The 10,279-nt window shown below is 50.1% G+C and overlaps 1 long non-coding RNA gene across 1 annotated transcript; it reads right to left on the reverse strand.

Annotated features, from left to right (window-relative positions):
- Window positions 1-6,287: 6,287 nt before the first annotated feature.
- Window positions 6,288-8,421, reverse strand: LOC132426494 (uncharacterized). The gene is made up of 3 exons (XR_009519713.1): window positions 8,292-8,421; window positions 7,006-7,116; window positions 6,288-6,324 (listed from the first exon to the last, which is right to left on the reverse strand). It is a non-coding gene; the product is annotated as an uncharacterized lncRNA (long non-coding RNA).
- Between the last annotated feature and the right edge of the window lie 1,858 nt (window positions 8,422-10,279).

Raw genomic sequence — 10,279 nt, forward strand, 5'->3', positions numbered from 1 at the left:
GAATGAATGAATGAGTAACGAATGACTGACAGGAGCTACTTGCTGACTGTGCGCCAGCTGGGCAAGGGGCTATTTTGACGACTTGGTTCACTGTCCCAGCCTAAAAGGGCTGGGTCTTGAGGGCAGGGACCACTTAAGTCCCATCAACCCCACCCCCCGCTACGAGAAAAAACTAAATCAAAGCAGTGCGGCCAGTTCAGATTTGCCCTGCTCTGAACAAAGGGGCAGCTGTGGCTTCTGCCTAGACAGGCGCCTGCACCATAGCCGAGCAAAGCCAGCCTGCCTGCACAGCCCAAGGGGCTCTGGGCTGTTTCTCAGCAATATTTTGCCCCTTCCCTCCGCCCCATCCTCCTTCCTCAACCTCTCCCCCAAATAACAGCACAAACCCTCGGCCCTCGCATGGAATTTTTCGTCTTCAAAGCACTTTATAAACATTAGCTCATTAGCTGAGCAGCCCCTTGACACCAGGAGGCTGCTCCCTGGGTGTCTTCTGAATCAGAGCGCCAGAGTTTACCGAGGAAAACAAGTTTTTCCCATAGAACGAGTGTAGCGCCACAGCCACGATCAGTGGGTCTCAGAAAAAAGGAAGAAGGAAGGAGAGAAACGCTGCCTCTGGCGAGTGTCAACTCCGAGAACCAGGAGAGCCGAGGGGTGCCAGGCTCAGGGCGATGCCGCCAGGCTTCTGTTCCCTGCCCAGGGTCCGACGACCCCACACACGGGGGAGCAGCTGCTGGAGCATCGCCCCCAGCACCCTGGCACCTCTTCCTGCCTCCCCTCCTGACCCACATCTGCCTTCCCACCGCTGGGGAGTTTCCCGCCTCCCACCCCCACTCCCAGCCACAGCCCATCCGCAGCGAGCAGAGGACCAGCGCCTCCTAACCTAGAAGAGGTGGCATCGGCCGCCGTCGGTACAGACGGTGGCTGCTTTGGGACTGGACAACCTGGGTTCAAATCCCAGATCGGCACCTACAAGCTTGGAGGCCTCGGGCAAGTGGCTGAGACTCTGTTTCCCCCTCTGTAGAGCAGGGCCAGATGGGCACGTCCTCTCTCGGGGGGTGGTCGTGAGCCATCCGTGGAAGATGCGTGAGAAGCACCTGGCACTTGGGGGTCGGCGTTGTTCTCAGTGAAGGGGGCAGCTTCCTCCCTCCCTGGTTCCAGGGCGTGGCAGAGGTAGGGCACAGGTCTCCATGGAGGGAACGAAGGCCTGAGCATCACTGAAGCCTACCACAGAAGTGGGCCCTCTCCCCGAGGGAGGGCCTGGTCTCAGCCACCCCCGCCTCCACACCCCGCACCGTCTCATCTCTGGGGGAGGCATTTAGTGAAGGCCCAAACTAAAAGCCTGGAAAACATCACCGAAACCACTGCGGAAGTTAAACTGGCTCATGGTAAAAACCCCGGAAGTACTGCTTTCTAGACCCTCCTCCCGTTTCCCCGACAGATATTGACTGAGCCCCTGCTGTGCGCCAGGCACTGCGCTGGGCAGAGGACGCTGCCTCCGAGGACGGTAAAAGAGAACTGAGGGTCTCCCCTGAGCACACGCCAGCTGCTTGCTACTTCCAACTACAGTGAAAAGGTCCAAATCTACGTGGCCCCCAAACGTGGACTCCTTGAGGGCAGAGACCCTGTCGGGTGGGTAAGAATACTACTGGCCAGCTGGGTGTCCATTTCAGCTCCATCTCCCCTCCTAACAGAACCTTGGTTTGAAGTGAGTAAATATGCTCAGATAAAATATTCACCTCCCAGACTCCCTTGCAGCTAGCTGGGCTGCTTGACCCAATTCTGGCCAATGAAATGGAATTAGGAGGAGTCTCCTGCTGGGAACACCCAGGAAATCGGTTGTTTTTCTGATAAAAAGAGGAATTCACCTGGCAGGAGCTTTTTATCCTTTGCCCTTCACCTTTCCCCGATCTTCACCCTAACTTTCCTGCCTGGAATGCTGTCGTGACACCTGGAGGTGAAGCGGCCATTTTGTGCCATAAGGACGAAAGCCACATGCTAGGGATAGTGGAGCAGGAAGCCAGAAGGACATCCCGAGAGGCTGCCCAGCTCTGACTGCCTCCCCCAGGACTGTCTGGGTTCTGTGTTTAAGCCATCTTGGTCGGGTTCCTGTGACTTGCAGCTGACTGTAAATCCTGCCTCATCGGCAGGCCACCTCGGAGACCCTCACGGTGCTCAGCAGAAGGGCCAGCACAGAGCAGCTGCTTAATAAACGTAAGTGAATGACGGAGTGAATGGATGGAGGGGGCAGACCAGCCCTGAGACTGTAGGACCTGAACTGCAAACTCGACCCGAAAAGCAAGAGTGGTGGACAATCTAGTCAGTTAGGAGACCTGCATTCCTGACCAGCCCTCCCTGGGCCACCCTGTGTGACCCTGAGCAAGTTCCTTCCCCAGTCTGGGCCTCAGTTTTCCTATCTGAAGAAGTCGTGTGTGGACTTTGATGGGTACGCAAAGGGAGCAGTCAGATTCACGGGCAGTGGCCTCTGTGATTCTTCCTTCTTTACTTTCTGGTGAGGGAGGAAGGGGGCTCCTCTCACCTTCAAGCCAAATTCCACAGAGGGGACGACAAAGGAAGAAGCTGCTGGGTTTGGTTATTATCTGGGAAGGGCTGGCCTTGACCAAGCTTGCCACAGGTACCAGACATCACCAGCTGTGTCATCTCTCTGAATCTTCACTCCACCCCACGGACTGAGTGCTCTTATTATCCCTATTTAACAGATGAGGAAATTAAGGTTCAAGGGTTAAATAGCAGGGCCTACTTTACAGGGTGAGCACGTGGCAGAGCCAGGGCTTGGGAGCCGAAGGGATGAGGCCAGACATAACTGTAATCCCCAGTTATGGGGACGGAGGGATGGAACCTATAAGAGGTGACATCATTTTTCCCAACAGGCAGTCCCAGAACCGGACCCCAGGTCTTTCTGCCTCCAAAGCAGGTGCCTCCTCCCAGGAGGAGCTGGCCATCGAGGGTAGGAGAAGGATAGAAGGAGAGACAGACATCAGTATGAACCCAACCCATGGGATGTTTGCTAAGCAGAGATGCTCAGAGCCACGGGGACAAAGAGAAGTGAATAGTTCTGATGGGGACATCAAGGAAGGCTTCCTGGAGGAAGTGACGTTAGAAAGGGACATTTTGAAGGGGTGGGAGCAAGGAAGGGACTGTATTCCAGGCCTGCAGAACCACAGGAGGGCTGGACACTTGCTCCACTGTGTTCTCTGAGTGTGGGGGAGGGCTGACTGTGAAGGCAGCCCACCCATGACTGTCTCCCCCATCAGACGACGTGCTCCTCAGCGTCTTCCTCAGGACTTAGCACAGGCTGGGACTCAGGGGACGGAGAGAGGTTGGATGAGGTCCAGCTGGGTCCCAGAACATCTTGGGGTGAGCAGGGAGTGAGGGCGGGAATTTTCGCCCAGTCCCAGCCTGGCATACAAGGCGGCTTCCTCCCGAAGAGCTCTCACCTCTTCCTACCTCTCTCACCTCTGGAACCCATCGCATCCCCCACCCCCACCAGAGAATCCCCAGCTGCCCCTGGGAGGCAGGCAGTGCTGGCTGGCAGCTGAGACCAGAGGGGAGTCTGGGGTGGTTAGACTCACGTAAGAGTCAGTGCGATGACACTCTCCCCCCCAAGCTTCTGCATAATTAACAGGCCCTCCGGTGGATCTGAGGCACAGCCAGGTTTGAGAACCACTGACTTAACCTGCTCAAGTCTCAGTTTCCTTATCTGGAAAATGGAGGAGTATATGTCCCACCCCCATAGCATAGCTCTGGAGATGGTAAGATGGTGCACAGGGGTGTTTAGCAAGGGGGAAGAGCCCTGCGAGTAAATAATGGTGACTGGTATTCCACACACTCAGCTCGTAACCGGACACAGCAATGAAGCAATGGCCCAGACCTCCACCAGAGCCCAGGAAATGGCCCGGAATCTGTGCAAGAAGCTGGAGCATTATTAATTTGTGAAAAATTCACTGTGACCAAATAGTTATTCAGTACCTCCCAGATCATTTTTAAAATGCAAATTTTATCAACAAAGAGGAGAGCCTAATGCAGTAACTAGCAGAAGGGAAAGCAGAAAAGTGAATAAACTAGAAAACCAAAAATCAGCCTCTTCTACCCACCCCCACACATGCCCAGCAGGAGTCAAATATTAATTAACTGCTTCTTCCACTTGGACCCCCTCTTTGCAGGATTCATTCATGTTTGTTATGACAAACACTGCAGGAGCCAACCAACAAAACCCATCTCTTCAGAGGAAGAGATGGAGCCCAAAGTCACCAACAGAACAGACCGCTAGCTGGGCTGGACCTTGGGGAGTTTTCTCTTAAAATAAATGTGCCCTAATTTGCAGTCACTTGTGTATGATACCAAGGAGCGGCAGTAGGGTGAGGTGTTTGATTACTTTTACCTGGAGTGCAAGTATTTGCAGGTACTTGGAGCTGTCGAAAACTTGCACTCTTGAAAATAGTGATCCCACAGAACATTTAAATGATAAACATGGTCCTCAGGCACAAAGACGATTTCAACAAATTCCAAAGTAAAACACATTCTCAACACAGTGAAATCAAAAAATTCAATTAATAGCTAGAGAGGGTTCTTTTAATCTAACTTGGTAGAAATTTGAAAACTCTTTTCCAAATAACTCTTGAGATAAAGAGGGAATTCAAAAGGAAATTACAGCCTACTTAGATGTTTCATACTATTTGGACATTAAATAAAATGAGAGCGTTGAATACTAAAACTTATAGGATGCAGCCAAAGCAATACTCAAAGGAAAATTCATATCCATAAATATACCTAAAGGATATTAAGTCCCTAAGAAAGAGATTCTTTTAACAGAAAGTTGGCTTACCCATCAAACGGCCCTCAGTAAGGGGAGAAACATCTGTCTAGTTGTCTTGCCAAGGTTCCTTAAAGTTCATACAAAAGAAAGATTGCCAATACAGTTTTCTTTCCCCAAACTCACCATCTCCAAACTTGAGATGTATGGTGATGAAATCACAGGAGTAGCAGAGATGCGTACATATACACTGGGTTTGCTATTTCCAGTAGACAGATAAAGAAAGCAAGCTAGAGGAAGTTTGTAATGCCTACAGAGAACCCTCAGTCCCAGTTCTGTTCTCATTACTGGTTCCTCTACCTGAAAACCGCAGTTAAGCAGTGAATAGAGAGGCCAGAATTCTAGACTCTGGCTCTTCCGTTCATTAGCTGTGTGACCTTCACAGAATCACTTAACACTTATGGAATAGTCAGCTTTTGCCATAATGATGCTGTTTAACAAACAACCTCAAGCCCTCAGAGACCTCCTACACATTTATTCTCATTGGTCTGTAGGTGGACGGCAACTGGTTGATCTAGGCTGGACTCAACTAGCTAGTTCTGTTTCAGGCCGTAGGTCAGTTGAACTTGACTCCAGGCTGTGACTTGGGCTCAAGTGTGCCCCGTGTGTCTTCACATTATTTTGGTATCAGAATCCAAATGGGATATATTCTGTTGTGACAGAACACAAATAGGCAAGACATAGGGCAGAAGCGTGTGGTGTCTCCTAAGGCTTCCTCTCGAGAGGCATCCTGTCTCTTCCACTGACAGTCTGTTGGCCAAAGTAAGTCACGTGGCCAATGACAAAGTCAGTGGGACAGTAAAATCTATTCTGCCTCAAGAAGAAGGGGAGTGAAGAGTTGCTGAACAATAATCCAATCTATCCTCCTTTCTTAGCCTCATCTTTCCTGTCTGTAAAATGCGGTTGACGGAAATTCCCACCTCATAGCAACAAAAGTCCTGAGCTTTGCTCTAACCTAACAGTACCCGAACCCTCCACTGGTTGGCTTTGACTCGGGTTATGTCCCCCTGCTGCCCCGTAGAGGGATGGGGTGGCCAGTCCTGGAGCCGGGGGTGGAGCCAGTGCCATTCAAACCCCAGGTCTGTTCCTGGATGGAGAAGAATTGGAACCTGTGTCAGGAACCGCACCGCAAAGCCCACTATCAGTGTTATACACTTGTTATCCATCAAATTTCCAAAACTGCTCAAGTCCCACTAAAATGTTCACCACAGGGATCACCTCCCCTTATCCAGGCCCCTCCGGAGCTGTAAGCAAGGCTGGCTGCCATCACTGATTTACCAGCTGCCTTTTCATCTTCGTCGGTACCTCGAGTCCCTCTGGGCCAAGATTAGCCTGGCGAGCAGCCTCATGCAGACCCCTGGAGACAGAGGGGCTCAAACAGACTCGCTTCAAGGTCCAGTCTCAGGATGACTCCCCAGTCAGTCCGGCCTCCTTTTCAAAGGAAGAAAGAAGAAGCCAAAGGCAGGAGAGTAGAGTTGTGAAGCGTTTGGGTTCTGGAATAGGAAAGACTTTGAGTTCAAACCCCATCTCTGCCACTTTCCGACTCTGTAAATTTAAGCAAATCAGGTGAGCTCTGTACACCTCAGTACCCTCATCTGGGAAATGGGCCTGATGACTACATCTCAGGTGGGTGTCTGCACAGAGTGGTGGAGGGATGATTCAGAACACGGAATAGAACAGCACCACGTTGGAACCCCAGCGCTTCCAGTGAGGGTTTCTAGAAAAGCTTTGGTCTCTTCATCTGTGAATTGGGGATGATACAACAAACTGCCTGACGGGGTGTTTGAAAGTCCTGTGCTGTGAACCAGCGAGCGCTGTGCCTCATAGGTACTCAGTTCTCAGTAAATGATGGTTCCATCCCTTCTCCGTGACTCTGAAAATACCAAATGGGCTGCCTTTAACAACTAGTCACCAAATGTGGGCTGATTCGGTGTGTTGCACGATGCGCCTTATAAATGTTAATTAGTCCAATGAGTAAAATACCCAGATGTTGTCAGATCTAAGATGTTATCAGTGCTAAGACACAACACAATTTCAGAGGTATTAGATGGGGGCGGGGGGAAGGGCAGGGCGGGGAGTAGGTGCCTTAGAATAGATTAAATTCAGTGCTTGGTACTACAGGTGAGAAATCCAGCCATGGTTCCAAAGAATTAAATGGTGTCTGATTTCATTACCTTGGAATAGCCTCATCTCCGAGTATATTGCATCCACTGGAGAATGACTGTCCTTTCCGATTCCCTAATATCCTGAAAGGGTTTGGCACATAGCAGACACTCCACAAATATCTGTTGAAAGAGTGAATCAGTCTCTCCCTCCAGTCATCAAAGAATCAAAGAACAAATCAGCAATGAATGACACTTGTTGGTAAAAAACTGTGTTCACCACGAAGAAAGGACGAGACTGGTTAAAACTTTTTTTTTCTTTTCAAAAGGGACTTCCATTCTAGACTGATGTTAAAAAATATTTTTGTCCATATCTGATACATGGAAAGGTCAAACAGTTGTTCACCAGTATCCTTTCGCACAGATAATGTTTGTTCATTGAACAGATAGAAATTGGGCATCTGTTATTGGCTAGGGACTAAATAAGGTATCAAGCACAGAGAGTTGCTTGTGGACTCTGCCCACAGGGAGTTTACAGTCTAGGAGGGAAGACAGACAGACATGTTTAAAAAAATAAACTTTTCTTGGTAGCCATGTGATAAGAAGCCCTCCCCACCCTGTCCCCAGATAAGAGCTTTTTAGTTTATTTTTGTGGTCCACAAATTGGTGAAGCTCCGCTTTCGCTTTCTTCAAGGCCTTCATGTCAGTGACAAAGCTGTGTATTCACTGAACCGGGCCATCTGCCTCCTGTGTGCAACTGAAGACTACACTTTCCAGCCTCCCTTGCAGGTAGGTGGGGCCATGTGACTCCATTCTGGCCAATGGAAGGGAAGAATGCAAATTTAGACTTCACCACAAGACATGCTGCAGCATCTTGCACATACTGGCTCCCGCCCCCACTGTGTGCAAGGCTGAAAGCAAAAAAATATGGTATGATGGAACTGACAATGGGAGGAGGCTGGAGGAAAGCTGTCTGATCCATTGGACTGTGATAGAAAGAAACTTTTATTGGGTCAAGTCCCTAAGATTTCAGGAATTATTTGTTACTGCAGCAGAGCACAGCCCTACTCACCCAGACCTTTATGAAAATCATTCCCATTTTCTAATGAATGAGAAATTAATGGGACTAAAGATCTCCTCACTGCCAAGGAGGAAAACCAGGCACTGAGGAAAAGACCCTGCTATGAAGAGGCAGCACAAAGGGAAGATGAGGCTCTAGGCTGGGCCATGGCTGTCCCTAGAGGATCAGTGATGGGGCAAATCACCTCCCGACCCTGAGCACTATGAACCAGCGAAATCAGGCTGAAAAGATGAACCAGAACAACATCAAAGGTTCACACGTTCACACGGATATTCACCAGCCTCAGCTCTCAGAGTCCTGGAGCCACGTTCTTCTTCCTGCCATCTGCTTCCCCAGGTGTCAGGGTTAAAAGAGCCACGTGTGGAGGCAAGCCAGTCTAGATTCCAGTCAGTTCACCTCTCTGAGCCTCAGCACCCTCCTCTGTAAAGTGGGCACGATAATAAAAGTACTTCAGTCATAGCTTCTATCATGAGGCTCCAACAAGATGATTCACGTCAAGAACTTGGTGGCTAGTACACAGTAAGTGCTCAATAAATAGGCCAAGGGGAGGGCACTGGGAGCCACCACCAAGGACATGAGGCAGAGACCCACTTTGCTACATCCTAGGGTCAGCTCTGGGGAAAGGTTTTGACCCCCCAGCACAAACCACACGGGCTCACTCTCCAACCTGTAAGTCTCTCTCCCCCTCCTCCCTCTCGGCCAGATTAATCCCAGCCCCTTTGAGGTCACAGGCTGGGCTCCTTCCCTCATTTCCACCCTTCCTGAGGCCAGAGCTGTGACTAGGTAACTCACTTAGCCCTGAGTGTGTGTGTGTGTGTGTGTGTGTGTGTGTGTGTGTGTGTGTGTGTATGTGTGTGTGTGCGCGCGTGCACATGTGAGTGTGAGTGAGTGTGTGTGTGTGAGTGTGTGATGGGGCAGGCAGTGTGGAGCCATGTGACTCCTGCCTCCCTCTCCACCACTCATTAGCGGGAGGACCCACACAGATACTTCTTGTTTCTGCACCTCGGTTTCCTCATCTGTATGACAAACGTAATGATGGGGCCTGGGTCCCCCAGGAACTAGGTGGGTTTGCTTAGGACATGGATGTCGAGGGCCCCCCCAGGTGCCCTTTCACCAGCACAAAGTCCCGAACTGAGATCCTACTTAGCCCCACGTTTTAAACGATTTTTAAATAAAAAGGAACTCAGGAGATGAATTGAGGACAGATGATCGGTACTCACTGGGCTGTCTCTTTCTCACTCTACACACACACACACACGCACGCACGCACGCACACACGTGCACGCACACATACACACGCGCGCGCGCATACACACTTGAGAAATGGGGGGTTTTTGAGAAATGCTCTCAAAACAAAAACAAAAACTCTGCTTTGTTCCGTGTAAGCAGCATTAAAAATTCACCAGTTGTGCGGAGTAGGAGGGCCGGGAGTGCAGCCCCAGCTCAGAACAGATTGCTGGAGAGTTCGGGCCAGCGAAGCAGGGACTTGGGCCTGGGGAAGGCCGGGGGTGGGGGAGGGGGCCGGGGAGAGTTGGGAGCTTGGGACCCTGTGACCAGTGTGCCTTCGAGGCTGGTCACCCCCCTGCCACAAGTCTCCATCACAAAGCCCTGTTTACTTCTTTATCACCCTCATTGCAATCTTGTTTATTTATCTGCTTACTTATTCCTTGTGTTTCCTGTCTGGTCTGAAATCTAAGTAAGGTTCTTGAGAGAGAGGTTATCCTGGTTCTAGGAGCTGATGCAGAGCCTGGCACACAGTAAGCACTTAATATTTGTGAAGGAACAAAAGGATGAAGTGAACAAATGAGTAAATGGATGAATGGACAAAAGACCAAGGACGAGGTACAGCTGGTCAAGAATGGATGAGACAGTCTTTCTCTAGCTCGGATCAGAGTCTGGTACCCACGGACCAGCAGCAGCCAGGAGATGTGTGGCCCTAGAACTTCAGTTCTCTGGGCCTCAGTTTCCTCAACTGTGAAATGGGGATTATTGTGCTACCCACCTCATTAGATTGTTTTGAGGATTAATGAAAAAATCCATATTAAACATAGTTCTGTGCCTGGCGCAATGGTCTATAGTTTTATTCCCTGAGTAGGGAGGTGGGGGTGGCACATACACCAGCTCCCACTACTCAAATGAAAAAAAAAAAAAAAATCTCAGATTCAGTTCCTAAGATCCAAGGAGCTTCTCACTCCTTAGCAACTCCCAGCTGAGGCCGGTGAGGGGACAAAGGTCTGTACTAAGTGAGTTATAAAAACAACTGTG

The sequence above is a fragment of the Delphinus delphis genome, chromosome 6 (assembly GCF_949987515.2).
Source record: "Delphinus delphis chromosome 6, mDelDel1.2, whole genome shotgun sequence".
NCBI lineage: Eukaryota > Metazoa > Chordata > Mammalia > Artiodactyla > Delphinidae > Delphinus > Delphinus delphis.